This window comes from Ornithodoros turicata, chromosome 1, assembly GCF_037126465.1.
Source record: "Ornithodoros turicata isolate Travis chromosome 1, ASM3712646v1, whole genome shotgun sequence".
Classification (NCBI taxonomy): Eukaryota; Metazoa; Arthropoda; class Arachnida; order Ixodida; family Argasidae; genus Ornithodoros; species Ornithodoros turicata.
Genome location: NC_088201.1, coordinates 154,487,360 through 154,510,473, shown reverse-complemented (window position 1 = coordinate 154,510,473; position 23,114 = coordinate 154,487,360). Strand labels below are relative to the sequence as shown.

At 47.0% G+C, this 23,114-nt stretch overlaps 1 long non-coding RNA gene across 1 annotated transcript in view; it reads left to right on the top strand.

Annotated features, from left to right (window-relative positions):
- Positions 1 to 23,114, top strand: part of LOC135371377 (uncharacterized) — a 130,271-nt gene that overhangs the window by 43,579 nt on the left and 63,578 nt on the right. Inside the window, exon 3 of the long non-coding RNA XR_010415576.1 lies at positions 11,435 to 11,553. This is a non-coding gene — a long non-coding RNA (uncharacterized LOC135371377). The remainder of the gene's footprint in view (positions 1 to 11,434; positions 11,554 to 23,114) is intronic.

The window sequence follows — 23,114 nt, the reverse complement described above, 5'->3', positions numbered from 1 at the left end:
CATGTGTGTACGTTCAGCTTTGCACTAGATGACGTATGCGACACAAATAGGTATCATAACAAACTCGACTGAGTTTTAAAGCTGCCCCGCAAAAATGGATGCAATATTACGCATTTGAAGTTTCGCGCGCTCGCGCGTTACCCGAGACACCCACTCGACGCAGCCTATCAGAGGTGACAAGCGCTAAACAACAGCAGCAACGCATTGCGACATTCGCATTTCGAGAGCAAATGACGGAAATTCTCCGTTCTGCATCTCGAGAAGCGCTGCAATTCAAAAAGATAACATGCCACTACAAACTCCATAGATGAAGACCTGCAGAAGGGCGTTCGTACAGAACGTCCAGTATGCTATTATTGGAGGTAACCATAACTACAGGGTGTTTCTATTTATCTGCAACACATTTTCATAAACAGTGGAGTTGCCTTAGGACGCTTTTACTTTTGTCTTCCTTGTTTTAGTTTTATCTTCCTGATATTGAACGTCATTGAAGAGCGTCGGCTGTGATGGGCTTCTCGAAAAAGTGTCGTTCGAGTTCTGATTCACAGTTTCCGTCGTTGTAGTCGATGCATTTTGTTCGGTTATTTCCAGCTGCATATTGGTATGTTCCACAGGGTCGTTGTAGTCATGCTAAAATGAAGTAGAACGTTAACACCACACGAATCAGCCTCCTCAAAACAGAACGCCGAATTCCGTAGCTTACACGCACATTCATGGGGCATTGGATGAGAATGTCCAGCAAATATGATTGAAGTTTGTTTGCCCTGGATGTGCAAGATGGTACAGGTCTATTTCGACTGGGATCTGCGACCTTCATATCACCGACAACAGTAACTGCGACAACAGTCACCTCACGGCTTCAAAACCACTGAGCAACAAGCGCGATTCAGGAAATGTTCGTTCAGGATTGGGCCTGCTTAGGCCCAATTAAACTGGGGCAGTGCCAATATTGGACCAATATTGCGTGCTGCTTAGGCATCGAAAACTAACTAATATACGTCACACTTAACGTAGAATTATCTATTAACTCTGTGTGGCAATAATAAGTATAATATGAACGTAATATCATGCGGTGGCATGATCAAACCAGATTGTTGTTCATAGCAGTAGGAAAGAGCCCGTCCTGTTTTGCAACAGATATACGTAACCCTCTTGTGCAAGATCGTATATTTGATCGACACAATTGGGTGTTACCAAATAGCGAAGTGTCATTGTTCCTCTGGCCTAATAAGCCGGGCGGCGATTGCGTTTTTACAAGGCGTTTGCGTAAGGCGTTTTAATGTAATTTTCTTCGCTCGCGAGAAAACTGCCAATTAAAACGATCCCGAAAGACACGGCGGCTGCATATAGTTCCGAGCCAGCTTGTTGGTTTTCGCTCTACGTGTTACATAGTGTGCCCCCTCGACTTCGAACAAGCCAACGAAAAACACGACAAGTAAGTGACCAGATTTTGTTGCGCGTTCAGCCGGATGGTAACGATGCTGATCCTCAACAGCCTTGCGGATGTCGAACGGAGGCAGATGCAAGGATTTCAACGAAACAAGGACGAAAGTGAATTTTCAGAATATGCAAGGGATCTCTCTTTGTGAGCCGCCCAAAGCGGCACATAATCTTGGCTCAATGTTGTCTAGACGTCGGCTACACTGGCCCAATATTTTTCTTGTATTCTTAAGATTTACTCATTATTGGATGTTTATTGGGTATAACGGCCCAGTGTGCCCAACATTCTGCCAATATTGGCAAGATACTGGGCATAGTGACCAAATATTCCCAGTGCTCTATGTATTGCTGAATAACTGTAAGGGAGATAATTTTAAGAAATATTTTCGATGGATTTACTGAATGTCTCAAACCAAAAGCAGTAAGAAACACAGTTGTTATGTTGTATAAGAAACACAGTTGTACACATGTTATATAGATGGTGAGTTAATACTCCAAGCAATTCCTCAAATCAATGCTTTGTGTGTTTGTAATCAAATTAAACTAAGACACCTCACCGTTCATTTTGACTATGAGGCGAGCAGTACTGTCGAATTTACGGAAGCTCGTATACGACAAGCGATGTATAGTATATGTACTCTTAGAAAGGAAATGCTACTGCCTTTGTAAGTAAGCTTTTGCTCGAGTATCCCTTTTTTAGTGATGATGCCCAAGAAGGCCCAAACAGCTGCCCAGTACTGGCATGGCGACGTTTGACTTACAAACATATACATGCGTATATATATATATGAAGCCTGATCAGAACTGTTCGTAAATCAGACAACGCTAGGCAAGAGAAAATTCGTTTGCCAGTATAGGACCAACAGAAGATACAGTGGCAAGGCATTTGCAGATCTGGTTGGCCAATATATGTTCCCTTTATTGGTCCAATATGAAGCCGTGTTGCAATTGCCATATTTGGACAATATTGGGTTTTCATTACCGGACCAGTATTGATCCAATACTGGTGTGGCTGGTGTCCGCTAAAACGGCACGAGATAGGGCATGAAACACACCGAGTGGTACCTCCTTCATACTCTGATCAGTAGGTATAAATATGTCTGGTATTCATGCTATGTATGTGTTTATGTCCATCTACATACTACAACTCGGCCGCGTGACTACCACCTACCCGAGGGTTCCTTTAGGAACGGACCCGAAGCCCGTGGCCCTCTGACGCTGAATGAGCGCTGTGCTTCCTGCGCTCTCGGTCGCCGCGGTTTCGGCTCTTTGAATATCATTGTTCGTCGATGGATATTTCAACGCGCGTTTCAGGATTCTTTAAAATGGAATAGGTTTCAACGAGGTTTATCTTCTATCCTGCTATCTCACATTTTGCCCGTAATCCCCTAGTTCAAGAGTTCATGAATGAATTTTTGGTGGTTGGTCATCTTGTAGTTACATGTTCTCTTTGAGAGGGTGTCCGACTGGCCGTATAACTCAACTGCACTTGAACCCTTCAGAAGACGCCTGACCACTCCTCTGGTAAAATCGACCGGGTACCCTGCCCGCGAAAGTCTTAGCAGCTGTTCCCTCAGGCTAGCCTCGACTCGATGTTGACAACTCTTAACAACGCATGCCCTCACCAAGCTGTTTACGATGCCCATCTTCACCATCTTCGTGTGGTTCGAATTGAAAGGGAGTAACGGTTTTTCCGTCCTCTGACCGTACATCCAGCACAGGTGTCGGGCTTCTCTAATCAACCCCAAGTCTAAGAACTGCAATGTGTCCCTAGCGGGTTCCTCCAGGGTAAATATTAACCCAAACTCGTTGGTCTGGAACAGCCGCAACACGGGGACCCAGTCCACTTCCCCCAGAGAAACCAGAAGGTAATCGTCCACGTACCTACAAACTCGTATCGTGTTGGGTGCAGCCCTTTGCAGTCTTCCCTGAAGTTGCCTATCGAACGCTGCCAGGTATATGTTGCTTAGAGCCGGGGCTATCCCCCCTGCACACCCCCTTCTTTTGCCGGTAGATTCCCTTCTGGAACTCAACTGTGGTGGACAATAAATAAATGCTAGTTTAATAATGCTAGTTTAATAATAGTAGCTCCACGAAACTCCGCGAGGACATCCCGGTTTTTGTTGAAAACGTGATCGGGTTTACCCTGTCCAGCTCCTCCTCCACCAGCCTGAGAAGAAGTCCAGTGTCCAAGTTGAAAAACATGTCTTCGACGTCAAAGAGACAAAAACGATAATGCAACTTCAAGATAAGTGCGTCAATGCAGCGACGGCGACCCTGACAGAGAGACAACGACATCTTATCAACTCCGGACGGGTGTTCTGAAGGGCGGTATCGTCGATGATTGGCGGTATAATCGCTGATTGGCTGTTGACGCAGTGTGCGGCATTCAGGTATGGAAGAAGAGGGGGAGGGTACGGATGAGAAGATTGTATTTGGGTTCATGTTCTGCTCATTCCAGTAAAACTGGTTGAAAGTTGCGAGCTGTTCTTTCTTATTCAGTTCTAACCGTGTGTACCTATTCTTGTCGCTACAAATGGAGTTGTACCAACCGGCCCTACTTTTTCTGTTGATGACATAGCATCTTAACATAACGTCTTCGCTTTCTTCTGTTCCGAGATCGTTAGAATTACGGTTGCATTACCTGCTGGTGGATCAGCCAGGAGCCATTAGAGAAACCACAGAAGTGCATGCTGTTGTGACTATTGTCTACTTCACAGCTCTGGGGTCTATAAAGTACTACTGGCCACAGACTGCAGTGAAATACCTGATAAAAGCAACAGCAACTTTATTTTTCGATGGTGAATGGGGAGTATAATTGCCAGGGACGACACTCTACTTCATTGGTGGTATGGTGAAGTGGGGGATGAAATAATGAGCCCCTTCACAATAAGTATGTAAGCCCTATGGTGTCCAAAAGACGTAAAAAAAAGCTTTGAGGTCTGAGCGGTGGTTTGCTGGATTTGTCCAGGGACCAAGCAATTTTGAGAGAGGGGGAGGAGAGACCATCTGGTTACGGGACCCGGAGACTGCGGTTCGAGAATGTTTGTTGTGTGGACAATGAAGAGGAGTGTGCTCTAGATCTTCTACAGCCCCGCACTGACAGCATCTGGGGAAGTGAAGTTGTCTCAAGCGGTAACGCCACTGAGCTGTAAAAGCCACATCCAGTCGCATTCGATGAATTAATGCAGCATCTTGACGAGAGGTGTTTCGTTGCATGCGGAAAGCGGGCGTTGGATCAACTCTTCTCAGCATAAATGCGGGAGAATGTCAGTTGTCCATTGGCGGGAAGCCAGGGGTGTCACGAGGCATCGAAGAATGGAACGACGGTCTCCTCTCAGCAGCGGAATACTCGTTCGTCTATGAGACGAGAGAGCTGCTTCTGCGGCGCAGTCGGCCTGTCCATTCCCCACAACACCACAATAGGCTGGAACCCACTGGAGAACCAGCGTGTGCCCTGCTTTCTACAGAAGGTGGTAAGGCATTAACACATCAATCACTAGGGGTGTGGATGAGCCTCCTATGCCAGGATTTGCAGCTTGCAGTACACATTTTGAGTCAGTGAACACTGCCCATTCCCACGGGGCAAAATCAACGATGTGCTGCAGAAAGAAAAGGATGGCGTAGAGTTCCGCAGCTGTTGATGAGGTTGAATGCGAAAGGTGTCGTTGTTGCCTTCGGACGATATGACAAATGCCGAGGCGGACTTGCCATTTCTGGATGCGCCATCTGCATATGCTGCTGCAGACGTAGAAAACTTCTCGTCTACCAGAGCATAAAAATGGCCTCGAAGGACTTAGGAGAAACCTGATCTCTTCGTTCCAGAAGGTTCGGAAGACTTATGAAAGTGGGTGGTACCGACAGAGATCAGGGGGTTTCCGGCGTTGTTACGTCCTCAGCTTCGAAGCCAGTGAGACTGAGGCGTGTCCTCTGCGCTACTCGATGAAAGTCGCTTTCAGGGCGGTATCGAATATTCCTGAGGGGTTAGCGTGATGGGGAATGTATGCATGCAAACGTAGGAAGCGCCGTGCCGTTTCAGGTTCACGTAGAACCTCAAGCGGGAGTTCACCAGCTTCAGCAAAGACTCCCTGTGTTTCAGACATTCTTGAAACTCCAAGGCAGCGACGAAGGCTTCGAGCAAACAGGGACCGAATGGTATTTAACGATGTTATGGAAATCCTGTGCATGATTGGAAGGCTGTAAAGCACAGTCGCCCTCAACAAACCTGTAAGAACTGCTAGAAGGGACCGTGGATCACAGTCGCATTCTGAGCCAGAAAGATATTGAGGGAGCCATTGCTAAACTTTGGTTTCAATGTGCTTACTGTGATGAGTCCAATGCAGGTCCAAGTCCATGACCACGCAAAGGAAGCGATGGAAACGTTGTCACGATGGCTCAAGCTTCTTGGCACCAACCCATAGAGGGAAATTTGTCGTAGCTTTGCGTGTGAAAATGAGCTCGACGTACTTTGAAAGCAAACACACGTTGGCTCTCTTTTATGGTTGCAGTCTGATCTGTGGTGAGGACCAGCGCACATGGCACACCGTGTAGCACCTCGGCAATTTCGAGCGATATGGCCAACTCGTTGGCTGTTAGAGCACTGCATTGGGCCTTCTATGTATTCGTGAACCATGAAGGTCTAAAATCCGAGAGGAATTCGGTGGGGAGGATGGATTGTGGGTTGAAAGGTCAGGATGACGCTGCGTAACGGAGTGAAGACATCACCACCATATTCTGCCATGGAACGTCGAACCCGTAGCCTTGCAGATATAACCCCTGCGTGCTTGAGGCAGAGCACGAGATCGTCGTTCGTGTACTCTTTGGGGACATCATAAATCGTGCCCTCATTTCTGACGCACGATTAAGTAATGATGGTAGCACAGTAATTCCAGCTAAACACTTAGCTGACAAAAGGATGCTGGCAGCAGCTTCAGACCGTAGGGAGACGAAGAGAGAACCATATCGGTAGAACCGGTGATGCATAACCTGATGTTGGGCTACCAGGCGTATCTCACTAGTGACTTAATTAGGATTCACCTTGAAGAAGGAGTAACCACTAGATGCTGGCCGAACTTGTATGAGAATACAACCGGCTCGGTTCTTCCTGCAGGTGACAGTGGTGAACGGGTTATCAACAGTTGTAGCAGTGTGGGCATAGTTCATCACATCTGTGCGGCGGGGTATGCCGGTACCGAAGTGTCCATGGCGTTACCAGGAACATTCATGTCTTGCGGATTGTCGGCATCACCGCAGTTAGGGCTCTCCACCCGTTGTCGTTTGGCAGGGCTGGTAGGAACCTGTCGACCTGTAGGAAGCGTTCACAGTAAACTTTTTTACACTTTTTTGGTGTAAATGGCTTGTCCCATGGCGCACACCTTTTTGGTGTTGCCTTTACACTCAAATGATGGGTGTTTTCTAATGCACCCTTTAGTTAAGTGTATTCCTAATAAAACACTGTTATAATGGGTGTTTAAAAACAAAAACACCCTTAAAATGGGAGTATTCTATTGAAAACACCTTTTATGATGGAATTATTTGCTAGCGAATATTCCATCGCAAATAGTGTAATAGGAGCTTCCGCGGCAGTATACCGACACCACTGGCCGAGACATACAGGTCGACGTTCTTGCTTCTATGGCAAGCAGCACCGCGAACGCGGTAGACTTCCAGCCGTGGTTCCATCGTAGAACCTAAACCGGAGTGCAATGCGTCGCAGGCACGCCTCGTTAGCTTGCTTACACTGTGGGACCAACGTGAGTGCAGAGGCATAAAGAGACCTGGGGCACCCTCAGTAGCCTATATTGGCGTGTCGGATGTATCATATACTGAAATAAAATTTGTTGGGGGCACGTTCGTTACATGTGGTGGGGCGGTAAACGTTTGTAACGGTGGCGGGAATGTGTTTTTGCAATTAACACCAACGCTTGCAACGAGTCAAAGGTATAAGCTAAATTTCTAACATCACTTCCTGTCAAATACTGTGTTTTTAACTCAGGTTATCGTCTATAATGTGATTACTTGCTGAGCGGAGCTGTGAAACCCGCATAATTTTTCTCTCACGAAATAAAACACCATTTTTAACACCATACTCCCAATTCAAATGGGTGTAAAAAAGGTGTATTCGACGGAAAAAACATGTTTCAACACCCCACTTTACACCCTTAATGATCCACATTGGATAAGACGTGGTGTATGTCGATATTACACCTTTAGTAATGCACTTTTTGCACTCTTTGTGTAATAGAAAAGGGTGTTCTTATAAGAATACACCTTGTTTGAGCAAATAAAGGTGTAAAATGATTTACTGTGTTATACAGACATTGCACCTCCCATCCATATTAAGGCGGGAGGTCCGTGAAACGTTAGATTTCTCCTTTCAAAAACCTGATGACTCCAAATAAGCCTAACCCTATAAATCTTGAATCTATTCCGGAGTATGCACAGGAAAAGCGTGACCTTACCCTTGAACTTCTTCCCGGGAAACTTACCATCGCTTATCACCTGCGTAGAGGCCTGTTCCGACATACAGCTGCGCGCTAATATAGCGCTACAAAACAGCGTTCACTGTTATCGGACGGTTCACACTTGCAATGCGGCGCTAGTGCTATAATTTAGCGTAAGTTCGGTATTTATTTCCGGTCTCTCCCATCATGGCGCCTCCGGAGTTCGACAGCATGCGCACGAACAAGTTTAATCAACTGACTGAACGAAAAATTACCAGACGTTTTGGATCACAGACTGGCCGGTTCCAATGCGGTCGCCGTTCAGTGAAATGCGGAAGCAAAGCAACTCCATTGGCCTCCTCATTGGCCAACACGAATGTAGTGCTAACGTTTGCGCTGAAGAAGTTGACTCGAGCTCAACTTCGGCAAGCGCTAATTTTTAGCGGTTTCGAGCACTGCCAGTCTGAGGAAAATATCGCACTATTTTCTAGCGCTATATAGCAAATCGCTATATGTCGGAACATGCCTTTATCGTTGATGTCAGTTACATTGCAGAAGGCAGCGACTCAGCCATTCGCAAAATCAATTTATTCAATGCACTGCGTTTAAAAATCGCGTGACTGTAGTGTCTGTCAAAACCCCGAAGGGGACCCTCGCCATGGAGGCGATGATTTTGAGCGTCCAGCAAAGGCTCGCTGTAAAGACAGAGTCGCTCCCTTTGGAGTGCCAGAGCCAGAGCTTCACGCGCCAAATTACAACTTTTTCAAGTTATATCTTTGAAACTAACGTTGTTCTTCACCTCCATATCTCACTTTCTCTTCACTGGAACGTCCTCTCGATCTTGAAGCGTGTGGTCTTCTACCACGAACATGTGTTTAATAAACAGATTCTCCTTGCCAATCGTAGAAGAAGAGTTGAAATACGAGGAAATTACTGCGAAACAGCCATCCGAACACTTACGGTCGAACAGCCAAGGCGAACAGCGACAAGAGAGCTCCAGTTCTGTCGCCTGTGGCGCCGTCGCCACATAAACTCATTGGATACACAGCTGGGTCAATGTCAACACAGCACTATACATGCGCTTCCGCACTTTACTGAACCATATTTTTTGAAACCGTAATTCGTTATTCGAAAAGCAACGCAAAAAGCATAATGGAGCAGTAAAACCGAAACCACGTGATTACTTCACTGCTAAGTTTTGAGAGAAGCCTTCTAGTGCGGTGTCATTCATGTTGAAAACCATCTACGAGTAACGTTTATCAATGTGAAGAGTACCATAAAAAAAGTAGCACTTATACCTGCGATGAATCGCTCCAGAAATCTCGAAATTCCTCGCCAGTTAAGGTGGCACGACAGAACACATTTGTTACTAACAACGAAGACGCCGGGGTCTTCGACTATGCAAACACGATCGGTTGATGGAGCCACATCATTAGTCAGATTCGAAAATATGGGTCACGTGATTGCTACACTCGGCACCCAGCAGTCGTAGAAGAGAAATCTGTTGCATCGCCTCAGTCATGTGACTGATTTTCTGGGTCAGAGCAGCATTGGGGAGCGATCCTATATTGTTGGTCAGACGATCGTCAGGCGGGAAATGATCACAGCGGCGGTCTACATCCTCCTTTCCCACACGGATGGGAACCAGTGGGGCACTATGCCCGTTCAGGAGCCGACACGTTCCCATTCTTTCCCCGACGTCCTGTGCTGCCTGGGCGATAAAAATAATTACCGCGGTCGAAAAACGTCCAAAACGGCGCAGAGAAACAGCAAACGCGTTGTTCACAAACGCGGCCATCTTCAAGGTCACGTGTGCGTTGACGTTTGCTGTGACGTGTGACCATGACTTGTCGAGAATGGATTGCGTTCGTCCAGCAGGCTTTCGTCTATGGAGCAAAACACTGGAGGACACTGGATTGGGGAAGGTAACGCCATGCTTTCCATTTCCTGCATCGACATTGGACCAACTATGGCGGTCGCAGCATGGGTTGGGATCACAGGGGTGAAATCCAGTGTATTGCTCCATAGACGAAAGTGTGCTCAGCGAGCGGAATGCATTGTGGACAGGTCATGGTTACGCGTCGCAGCAAACGTCGCCGTACACGTGACCCTGAAGATGGCCGCACCCGTGATCGCCGGCCAAAGCGTTTGTAAAGAACGCGTTTGCTGTTCCTGTGCACCGCTTTGGGCGTTCTTCAATCCAGGTAATTATTTTTATCCGATAATATCCCAGTAAAACGCGCGCTTTCGTACATGAGGACTCGTGCTGTTCACCACTTCCAAAGATGTGATGACGATCCCGCGGTAAGACACACTGTGTCGATGCAATGTAGTTAACCAAAGTAGAAATGGGATTCCATGTCGCGGAAGAAGCACTGTGTAGTTTACGCTGGCAAAATACGCTCATCTATTGGCTTTATGCCAACGGCAATATGTCGGCAAGTGGCAAAATGACACGTAAACAAAGTCACATGACCTCAAAATGACGTGGCCTAAGACGTGTGGCCACGACAAGATGGCGGTTTTGCGAAAAGCACCCGCTTGAGGGTGGCAGGTTTGTGGCATCCCTGTGATACACTCTTAAAAATGAACTTTGCCGCATAGCACGTTCCTAGCCAACCATCATATCGAATGATATCGCTGTCTGCCCTAATTTGTTGAAAATGAGAGGCGTACACCTTTTTTGTGACACTTATGATGTTCATAATTGTCACCAAAAAAAGGCGTACGCCTACCGTTTTCAACAAATCAGGGCAGATAACGATATCATTTGAGATTATGGTTGGCAAGGAGCCTGCTATGCGGTGAAGTTCATTTTTAAGAGTGTAGGCATGCTACGGCCGCCATTAATGATCCAAGGTCGCGGCGGTAAAGATCAGAGGACCGCTGTACTTTCCCCGATCCAGTGACTTTACCGGCACACTGCTCTGTGCGCCCCCTGAAGGCTTGCACGGCGCCCCGAACTCTAAGAAAAAAAGGAGTCATTTTACTCCTTTTGGGGAATAAATGCATTGCCACAAAAAATACTCCCTTTCGGGAGTAAATGGATGTCACAGTGTGGAGACTGCATTTCACGCTCTGTTCTAAGAGCCCCATTTACGAAATTCGTGTGCATGCATTAAAATACTTCGAATCATACCGTCAACCGTGATATATCAAGTGGTATAAAATCTCGCGACATACAGAGGTTACAATTTCGCGAGTTTCTTCCGCTGTTTAGGTGGAAAATTGCTAAGTTGGCTGAGTTATGCAGCCTTATGCCATCAAAATAACCAAGAGCACGTATTTACGTAGACTGTTGCATTCGGAAAACCATTTGCAAAGCTCAGTAGCAATTTGCAGTTCTTGGGGGTAAGTGTCTGGGTTAGGGGACTAAAATGGGGAGCAATTGCAGTCTAGGGGACTAGAAGCTGCAATTACTCCCCATTGTACTCTTTTTTGTTTCTTAGAGTGTACTTGAGCGCGTCGTACAACTACACATTGCGCTTGCGGCAAAACGATGTCCCGACAACGGTTGTACGCATTCCTGAACGACGTGTTTTTCGTTCCAGATGATGAAGCTACATTGCAACACTCATAGATGCTTCGCCTGCCGTATGGACATCTATTGTTCTTCAGCAAGAGCCACGCAGGAGCGACTACAAGCGCATTCGTCCCATATCACATGAATGTAAGTCACATTCCTTCCATAAGAGGGCAAAAAAATCTCTTTGGTAAGTAGAAAGATGCAGTTACCTTGAGAACAATGCAAAAGGAACGGCGTTTGTCCGTTGCGTCGTGCGTTATTAATGCGCGAAGGAAACCGCAATGTGCACCTTCCCTCTTCCCTAGAAGCACGACAAGACGGAGCGGCGTGCTATTGGTCTCCTCAAACGATCTCGCACGATGATTGGACTAATCGTTTGAGGCGACCAATCGGACGCCGCTCCGCATTGACGGTGCCGGTAGAGCTGAGGCTTCTTCTGGTGGCACGTGTTCGTAGCTTGGTGACTACGTCGTCGTCCACGGGTCGCCATACGCGCATGAACTACGAACGGAGCAACGGACGAATGCCGTTCCTTCTGTATCGCCGTGAAGGTAACGGCATCCTTTATTCCGTGACGGGAATTTTCGCACTTAGTGCCCCCTGATTTCAAACTGTAAAGGCCTGTTTTCACGTACAGCAGTCTGCTCCATAGCGCTGTAAAAGAGCGTTTAAAACCGATCGCTGTTTTCTGCCTTCGCGATCTCACTTGCACCGTGGAGCATACAGCGCTCTCCCTATCTCTCAGTCAAGTCACGCGACATCTCGTAGCAAGGTGATGCACCAGCATTTCCGTGCTGCCCATTCCACACCGGCACCACGATATGGAGGGATCCGGAAGAAAATCATGGCACAGCTTGCGCAACGTCATAGCAAACAGGGCCTCATGATTGGCTAACAGAAAACTAGCGCTAAAAGTAGCGCTTAAAAAGTTGCAGGAGCTCAGCATCGGCAAGCGCTGTCTGCCATCGCTCCTTAGCCAGTGTGAGGAGGAAAAACAGCACTGTTTTCTAGCGCTATGCGCGGTATGTGGAAACTGTAGCCGTAACGCTTGCGAAATGGTGCCTAAGAACAACTTAGCGCGAAAGGCTGCTCCTAAACTAAGGTCTACACACACTGTCGCGAGCGTTCTTGATGATGTACAGAGCCATTGTGCGAAATGCTTCAAATATATTCGCAGACAATCATCTGTAGTAATTGAATTTTATAGCCAGCGGTTTCCATGTCATGATCTCAATGTCAGTACCTCCGGGGTATTCGCTCACCGTGCAATGAAGACATCGGTTCGGACAATATCTAAAAATGTGGTCAATAATGTTTATTTTTGGTTGAATATTTCATGTGTAGGCGGTACTTAACCATTAGCGGAATGGAACTCTAATATCCAAACCAGTAGGCTTTCCCAGACTGTCCGTTTGAAGGAACGATTTCGTACACTCTGATCGGATACGGAACTAAAGTGAAATTTATATTCGTGAGTATTACACAAACTCCGTTTTAATTTTAAATTAAGTTTTCATACAATGGTTGTTCTTTCACTGGTCTGAACAATTTGTGAAAGTACGCATGCACTCTAAGAAAAAAGGGTGTGAAAATGTGGTAACTTCTATAGTTACCACCTAGTTCAACATAGCGTCTGATAAATAGTGTAAAACAGAGGTAAAAGCAATTATCATATATTTAAATTGTTACAAAAATGCGTACGCCCCCCCCCCCCACACACACACACCGAAGAAGCGGTGAGCGTATCATTCGAACTTTTCAACCTTTTAGGCACAACATATGCGCACAACAATTGCCTCCTGAAAGGTGTAACTGCTCCACCTTTTCTTCTAAGAGTGTTGGACAGTCATCGCGCCTCGAACGTTATGTGCATATTAAAGACGTGACTATGCCTACTACGCACATCGACGTTCTAGCTTTCGCTGCTAAGCGGATAATCCATATAGAGGCTGCTGCACACCTGTCCATGCCCTCGAGGCGCGAATTCCCTATTAGTCGTCGGCTTACTTGGTTAGCATTTGCTTTTCGCATTTTCCTATCGAAGGGTTTTTCTATAGCACTGCTTCATGAGAAGAGTACGTATGTATGGGAGTGTTTTTCCCGGGATTCCTCATACTATCGCGTTGTTTTCTTGAAGCTGAAGGGTTGTACCACGTAGAAAGAAGCAATTCCCGCAAAAAGGCGGGAATTGCTTCTGAATGAATTGCTTATGCATTGTATTCGCCTATTCACTTTATCCGAGTACCAAGTGTTGTTTCTTCCAAACTCCGTTTTTCAACGATGAGAAACACAAAGTTATGACGAAATTTATGTGACGCATTCTAGTTTTAGAACACGTTCACTAAGAAATCCAGTTGTAGGAACAAAAATCAGTTTTTAGTTAATTTTATTCAGTTTAGTGGTAAATGCGAGAGAAATGCGTTAGCACTAAGCGCCGTTTCCGGTCCATGCTTCACTTCCGGTCTAAACTCAACTTCCGGTTGTCCACTTCCTGCCAAACTCGACTTCCGCTTGTCCAGTTCCGGTGTAATTTGCCTTCCGGTTGTCTACCTCAGATCTATACTTGACTTCTGGTCCGACATTTTCAATTACTATATGTAAGTTTATTTAATTAACCTTTAATTAGCCTCAATTACTTTCAATTATACTTTAATAACCATTAAAATTTGTGTACTTATTTGTACGATTTGTGTACTTATGAAGAAAAAGAAAAGAAACAGTGCGAACCTCGGCGAACCTGGTGAAAAACTCGAAAGTTCGTCAAACCTCGCGAACAATTGGGTTCGTGTGCAAAACTGAGGTTCGCAAAAAGTTAGCGACATCTCTAATTGAAAGCAATAGGCATTGAACAGAAGCGTCGAAGCGTGCAACGTGTCAGCTTCTCACAGAATACCACAATTGACACAGTTGACACATTACACGCTAGGTGACGCTATGCCCGTGCTGAATGGCCGTTGGACAGCCCGTGTGACAGTGGTATGACTGAACTGCTTCCATTGTCTTTCATTGGCCCGTGTGTGGATGGTGGTTTCCTCTAAAAGCCCTCTATGAAGCCTCATCGTGTTTTCTTATTCGTGTTATTTTTACCGCAATTCGCGAGAACAAGCAAAACACTAGGCAAGTAGGCCACCTATCTGCGCAGCTCCCCAGATTCCCTCTCTCCGTTCTTTCCTGCGGAACTACCTGATTGGCTCCTCTCACAAAGAAGGGAGCAATATTTCAAGGTGATGCGCAGCACGGGACTTCGTCTGTGGAGCCATGCTCATTTACGAATAACCCAAGCCTCCTTGTAATAGGACAGACGCTTGACAGAGACAAACTGTCGAAACGTGTTCCCGTGACAGATATTGTTATTTTCTTCCGTGTTTGCGCCACGAAGCAACTGTGGCTATGAGCAGCGTGCGTATATGCGGATAGATGGAGAGAGGAGAGCAGGAAGGCGTGGGGAGACAGAGGGGGTGATAGATTTGTATTTCTCACCATTATTTCAGTGATTTAGTCTGCTTCTTTTCGCATATTCTTAGCTGGGTCATTCCACGGGGAATGGTCCAAGGTTGTCAATCGACCATCACCAATATGTTTTAGAAAAATAGGGTGCGTGGGGGACACTGTCAGATTAATCGTACCGTATGTCCAAACTCGAAATATTGATTCCATGTGTTTTTAGAGCAGGTCAGAGTTTGCGCCAGGCGAGAAAACCATACCACAGGTTTTTGTCCTCTTTTCGCGCGTGGTTGCTTCTATATACGAACCAATGTGGTTTTTATGTCATCCGAGGATTATGCAGCATAAGTTAAGCAGGGCATGCGAAATAACTCTCTCCCTCGCCCTCTAAAGTCGGGCCCAAATGTCGCCGTTTGTGCAACTTTTGTGATTTTATTCCGCATTTCCTGCTTACCTTGTTGGAAAAGTAGGTACGGCTCCCTCTTTACAAGCACATGGGGAACGCTAACAAAAAATTTCGCATGTCTGGGATATACACTTGTTCTGTGAGAACCGTTGGAATGTGACACACATCAAAACTTTGCATTTTACAGAAGAAGATTTCGAAATGTGGCAGACCACTTAAAAATCGCCGACCTTACATCATTCGATAGCACAATGCTTCAGCTACAACATATCAAATATCTGGAGAATTACTTTTTGACAAACGCAATAAATGAATTTTTTTCTCGACCATGGTTTGCTTGGCGTTGGGCGCGGAGAAGCACCCTTCCAGGCACATTCTGACGTGTATACTTCCGCGTCACGCTAAAAGAGGAAAAAAGTAAAACCACAAGGTGTCCTGCCCAAAACACGCCCTGTCGAAAATTAACTCTCAGCACAGCTATTGTTGTTCTTAGGCCCCTTGCATACCGGGAAAGCTTTCCTCTCAGAAGAAAACGCGACTCTGCACTCAGAAGTTGGTTCGAAGTGGTGAAACTTTCTTGTCCCAGGCAATGCAATGCAGCGGCTGTGTCTTTCGGCAAGGATGGTCCTTTCGCTTAGCGCTTGCTGGAACTTCTACGCAACATCACACGGCAAGGGGCCGCGCGACGGAGTAGGAGGAACTGTTAAAAGGCTCGCTGCCAAAGCCAGTGTCCAGCGGCCACAGGAGAGGCAGATCCTAACACCAAGGGACTTGTATATGTGGGCAAAGGACGCGCTGAGCATAAATTGCCTGTGGGTATCAAAGGACGAAGTTGCAGCAGAAAGGACCATCCTTGCCGAAAGACACAGCCGCTGCATTACATTGCCTGGGACAAGGAAGTTTCTCCACTTCGAACCAATTTCTGAGGGCAGAATCGCGTTTTCTTCTGAGAGGAAATCTTTCCCGGTACGCAAGGGGCCTAAGAGCAACAATAGCGGTGCTGAGCGTTAATTTTCAACAGGGCGTGCTTTGGGCAGGACACCTTGTGGTTTTACTTTTTTCTTCTTTTAGTGTGACGCGGAAGTATACACGTCACAAGTGTAAATAAAAGACGAACCGTCGAAAAACCCAGGAAGACAGTAGTACCAAGCATATAAAACGAACCTGTTAAAGGGTCTCTGCTTAACAACGCGTCAGACCAGAACGTGCCTGGAAGGGTGCTTCTCCGCGCCCAATGTCAGGCAAACCATGGCCGAGAAAAAAATTCATTTCTCGCGTTTGTCAAAATGTAATTTTCCAGATTTTTGATATGTTGTAGCTGAAGCATTGTGCTATCGAATGACGTAGGTCGGCGATTTTTAAGTGGTCTGCCACATTCCGAAATCTTCTTCTGTAAAATGCAAAGTTTTGATGTGTGTCCTTTCCAACGGTTCTCACAGAACAAGTGTATATCCTAGACATGCGAAAATTTTTGTTAGCGTTCCCCATGTGCTAGTAAACAGGGAGCCGTACCTACTTTTCCAACAAGATAAGCAGGGAACGCGGAATAAAATCACAAAAGTTGCACAAACGGCGACATTTGGGCCCGACTTTAGAGGGCGAGGGAGATAGTTATTTCGCATGCCCTGCTTAACTTATGCTGCATAATCCTCGGATGACATAAAACCACATTGATTCGTATGTAGAAGCAAGCACGCGCGAAAAGAGGACGAAAACCTGTGGTATGGTTTTCTCGCCTGGCGCAAACTCTGCTCTAAAAACACATGGAATCAATATTTCGAGTTGGGACATTCGGTACGATTAACCTGACAGTGTCCCCCACACACCCTATTTTTTAAAAAAATATTGGTGATGGTCGATTGACAACCTTGGACCATTCCCCGTGGAATGACCCAGCTGTAAATATTTCACGGGCTGGGTAAATCACCCACATCCCAAAGATTAAAGGGACTGTCCGTCACATAAGCAGTCCTAAAGAAATCTGTCGAATGGCCTTTCCTGTGATGCTCAGAATCACGACGGAACAAATCTTTCAATTAAATTCAGCGCCAGTTGTTTGTAGCCGAATCTTGCAGCCAGCGGTTTCCCTCCTTTAACATTACTGTCAGTACATTTTGAGTTTTGTCCCTCCAAGTGTTAATAACAGGGAGTGAGAAGTAATCCTGGGTGTAACTGAGTTTCGCTTTCCTTTTACGATTCAGGTTTTCGTAACGTGACAACAGAAAAAAAAATAAAAAGCCTTAGGAGAGCTACGTTAGATCGACCCCGGGTACAACCCCGGGTAGGTACGACCCCGTATCATTCGCAGCAGCGCCATCGGGTTTTTTGTTCCATGTTAGCACCGCGAAGCAGCTGTAGCCATGAGCGGCGTACAGATATCGACAGATGGAGAGAGGACAGCAGGAAGGAGTGGGAGACAGGGCGGTCGGTATGCGTCCTGGGCCGACTTCAGGAGGAACTGTGCCGACATTCGTCCGGAAAGTCTTCGGAAAACACAGGGAAAACTTCAGACAGCACAGCCGGTGGTAGGATCCGAACCCACCACCTCCCACTCTTTGGCTACCACCTTGGCTACCACCGGCCGTCGGATTTTAGGGAAGGTTACCATTTTGTATTTATGAATTCCGTGAATGACTGCATTTGAAAAATTTTTGCAGAGCACTTCACATAGAAGGTATAGACTGGTCGTGAATATATTGCGGAATATGCCGCTAATTTACGTTACATGTGGCCTTTCGTTGCTCACAGTCGCCATTACACTCGAAGGAGGCTTTGGAGGAATGAACTCGTTTCAGCTAGCATCAGGCGTACGCTCGGAACACGTATTCCTCCGCGATTTATCCCGCTGAGCTGCGATTGGCTGTTCGTAGGGAGTAGGAGTCGGGAAGTCTCCGATATCCCCGAGCAACACGCCGTCAGGCACATCACTCGGCGAAAGAGGAGCAGGAATCCTGATATTCCCTCCCAATAAGACTAAAATGAACTGGTCACTAAAAAGCACCCGCGGTCCCCCAGGCCAAAACACCCTAATTCTTTTGATTGTATTTTAACTAGTGATGTCAGGAACTTTTTCCGAAGCAGTCCCAATAACCTTCAAATTTCTGGACAGGTTCGCCAAGATTCGCAAAGGTTTTTGCAGGCATTACCTTTATAATCAAAAGTTAAGAAAGATGTTGCAGGGATCAGGAGGGCGCGTCTCCAAGAGTCATGCCCCTGGTCCGAGGTTCTTGTGTGTTGTAATGTCTTGAACGAACGCGTGTGTTGCTTAGTTGTGGATGCAACACGCAATAAAAAAAAAAAAATCAAGAACCTCGACCTGATATCGAGCACCACTTGAGTCTACCAACTTGTCGTTCCCTACTTTGCCTGCTTGCCACGTGTAAATCCCACTTAATCGTACACCACGTGAAGCCCCACTGCAAAACATCGCAAAAGCACCACCACAAATACATCGCGTTTAATCAACCCACATCCCATTTAACTCTTGTGTCCAAGTACAACCAACCGTTCCACATCATCCATTCCTTTTATATATCCCGCATACATTAGCACAGCCCATTTATGGTCCTGGGATAACACGACGAATCTAGGGCTGCGCTCGATAAATTCCCCCTCTCTCTATACCTCTCTCTCTGTGTCCCCGGCTTCAGAGTAGCTTGCTGACTGTTGAGCAACCCGCTACCGCCGGATTGCTTCACGCTTTCCGGTCAAGCCACGAAAGAGCGTGTGTAGCAATGCAATGCAGCGTCTGCTGACATCATTGCGCAAAATTCCGAAGAGCCATGATGTTCCGACTTCCCAGTCAGAACGGTGGCAGCGCCCCCCGCGGTGTAGTCGTTTCCCTGTGGTTTCCGTCGTAGTCCGACTGGATGCGATTTGATGGATGTTGATGGCTTGTCCACAAGTAAGCTTGTGTTTTCTTGATTGCCTTTGCGTTTTGTGACGATGTCCCGATGTAAAGCTCGTCGGAGATTTTAAAGGAGCAGTGAGGGGATCCGTGCAAGCGGTCACTGGATAGGCGCGCGCAACGCAGAATGATTCTCTGGGAGTTGTGCTGGCCTAACCTGTATGCAAGTGTAACCAGTCTCTGAAAGACGCTTGAAAGTTCATTGAGACATCTTCACAAGTTTGGTGCATTATTGTTCGCGTGAGAATGTGTAGAGCGTGCAATCGTGATTAGGCAGCGATTGCGATCGTCCTCATGTGCGGACAAAGCGAGTCTCGGCGAAAGAGATCAACAACGCAGACACTTGTCCCGCGTTCGCGAACATGATTACGCACTTCAAGGAGGGTTGGCGCAGGCGCAGTGGCTTCCTTTCACTTCTTCGTCTACTATCTACTCGCACTGCCGGTTCCGGGCTGGCAAGATGGCGGTGATCTCAGCGGCCCGAACGAAGAAAACAACATGGACAAGCGCTTAAACAGCCGAAATAGAATTTGCATTAATGCGAATATATTTCAAGTAGACATCCTGGACCGATGTTTTCTTTCAATTTGAAACTTAAGTGGGTATTGTGGAAAGCTCTCACCAGACGGCGTCAAATGAAAACCTGGATCACGAACGTGAAGGCGCAGCGTGTCCAGCGGGATTGCGCCGTCCAGGATTGCTGGTCGATCCAGATCGTGTGCGACAGTGCGTTTTGGGCACAACATAGCATGCTCTAGTGCTGATATTTGTGGCTGACCTCGCACTTTGCAAGGCTGGTTTTCGGGGGGTGGGGGGGTTCCGTTTTTTTCGCTAAAACACACAGGGCCTTATGCATACTCGTCTCTCGACAAAATCATTCATACCGCTGTTGCAAAGAAGAAAGTAGTAGCATTACTGATGCATGCGAAATAAGAAAAAGTAACTGTTTTGCATTACTTTACAAAACTATAATGAGAAATGGTGATGCATTGCAAAATAAAAATAATTTCCCGGACTCTTATACCGGGTGTCTCAGTTAAATGCCCGGGCAAAATAACTCGCGAACGGGTGCACCAATCGAATGACTTTCTTTTTTACAAGTATCTGTCCGATACTACCTACAAGCTGCGCACCGTGTGACTGAGTGGGAGGCGCTCATTATTTAAATAAAAATTCAAATGAGTTTCGTGAAAAACATAACTTCTAAATCAGGGCACCGTCGGCACTAAAATGGATACTACCCCTTTTGGGACTTTCAATGGAAACCTTTTTCGATAAAAATGTGCCACCCAAGCGGGTCATTTGTTGGAGTAATCAATTTATTTCGGTTTACATATTTTTGTCTCGGCTGGTCGCGGTGAAGCGCAGAAGCACGCTCTTCCACTCCTTTATCCACCAATGAATTCCGTGTTCTTGAGCTTACTTCGCAACGGGGAGTGCTGAAGAAAACGTTTGGGCCAGTGTAAAGGATTGAGTTGTGTTTGCATGACCATTATGAGAATTTGTATGAGAGAAGTATGTTATATTTGCCCAAATTGTAACATCTGGCATCATCCGCCCACGTCTGGTGTTGTTGGGGGATGTTTGCTCATTTTCCTAACGAGCCTGCGACGAAGGTTGACCCGACTGGTAATGTCAGTGGGGAAAGGGAAAGGGAATGACATCGTTGCAGGTGCAGGGGGAGCTGGGGTCCTCCAGGCAACTCGATTCGTCGCGGCGGCCATAATTCTGGGTTCTGGCGCCGGAGGCATGCACTGACCGAAGTTTGGTCGTGCACGGGTTGACACCTCGAAACGTTGGTTGTAAATCGCGTGGAGAGAGTGTGCAATCGGGCGGTTCTGGTCTGGACAAGTATTTAAACTGGGCCAACCATGAGCTGTAACCCTTTGAACCCAGGCCGCCCGATTGGAAGCCTTCAGAGGGGGTTGTGGCCCTATCTGTCACCCTTTTAAGCGGCCGCAGCGACGGAGAGAGGACTGGGAGCCGGTCTTCGGAACATGTAACATCGAGTACAGTGTGTAAATCTTGTAAATATCCCTATGTACCATAGTCTCCAGTGAATAAAGCCCGTATCACCGTCATCTGAGTCGGGCTTCAATCAGTGCCTATCGAGCAGATTTCGAATCATCCCTTCATCGAACTCGGAGTGGCGGAGAAGGATTTGGACACTTCGTGCACATCGTCATCGCCCATCCGTCTCCCGCCACTCGGGACGAGAAGAACGGACAACAACAACTTCGAGTTCGAGTTTTTACTGCCAGTGCTGTGCTAGTGGAAAGCCTGTGATATCAAGGTACTGAAGGAAACAGGCGGGACAACCTTCATGTTGCGTGATATTCAAGAAAGTGATTTATTCGAGAGGAGATCGTGCCGGAAACGGCTCGGCGCGAGAGAATAGCGATGGTCTTATCCGCCATCTCTGCCAAGGCTTCCAGGGACACAGTGGAGGACGTCGTGAGGATCATGCGCACGGTGTTCGGAAGTCGCTGCAAGAACAGCTCGCGCAAAATCGATTCGTCCACAGCTGAAGCACGATCGCCCAAGAATTGCTGCATGCGGCGGAGGAGTTGGGAGGGTCTCTTGTCGCCCAGGACTTCAGCAGTGAGCAGCTGGCGGAGGCGCTCTTGTTCAGAAGCTGTGGTACGACGGGTCAAGGCTGTTTTGAGGGCGTCGTATGGGCGCTCCGTGGGGGGGACGGTGATGATGTCCCGCACCTCAGAAGCCTCGTTTGGCCCGAGCGCTCCAACGACGTGATAGAATTTCGTCAACTGGGCAGTAATACCGCGGAGTGCAAATTGTGCCTCAATGTTGGCGAACCAGAGGACTGGGTCAGCCGGCCAAAACGGGGGAATCTTGACGGTGAGGGCGTGCAGTACAGGTTGAGGCCTATCACCGTGTGATGGAACGTCGTGCCCGGGAGGGATGCTCGGAGGTGCTGGTTGAGATTCCACTGAATATCACGTTCGGGTCACCAAATGAAGGAAACAGGCGGGACAACCTTCATGTTGCGTGATATTCAAGAAAGTGATTTATTCGAGAGGAGATCGTGCCGGAAACGGCTCGGCGCGAGAGAATAGCGATGGCGCTGTATGGCGATGGCGCTGGAACCGCTACAGTACTTTGCGATAAAGTGTGTTTCGACCGTGCGATCATAACAGAGAAAGGGCGCATATCAGTCAGAAACGCGGGGTGGGGGACTGGCGAAGCTTGTATGACGCTGTTACTTTTGCTTCGGCACTCCCGGTTGCGAAGTAAGCGCAAGAACACATAATTCATTGGTGGATAAGGGAGTGGAAGAGCGTCCTTTTGCGCTTCACCGCGACCAGCCGCGACAAAAATGTGCAAAGCAAAACCAAGTAATTACTGCAACAAATGACCCGCTTCGGTGGCAGATTTTTATCGAAAAGGTGTCCACTGAAAGTCCCGGAACGGGTAGCACACATTTTCATGCCGACGGCGTCCTGCTTTAGAAGCTATGTTTCTCACGAAACTCATTTTAATTTTTATTTAAATAATGAGCGCCTCCCAATCAATCACACGGTGCGCAGCTTGTAGGTGGTACCGGACAGATACTTGTAAGAAAGAAAGTTATTCGACTGATGCACCCGTTTGCGAATTATTGATCCCGGGGATTTAACTGAGACACCCTGTATACTGCTTGAACAGCGACGTCACTGCCACGGCAATATTTTGCCCGTAAAAATGATGCGTGGAATTTTTAATGGCTCGCTAGTACGTCGTTGCTCAAAGGTGGTGGCACTATGTTGTTTTATAGGAGTGGCACACTGCGAAATGTGAGAAATATATTTGGAGACAAAAAAAACAGAGCACACCAAAACTTATATCATGCTGTATCCTCTTCGATCTCTTGTATTACAGTTCAGAGTTTACACATTTTACAGGTTTGAATATCTGAAACACTTCCACTGAGCTAGATGTGAACATGCA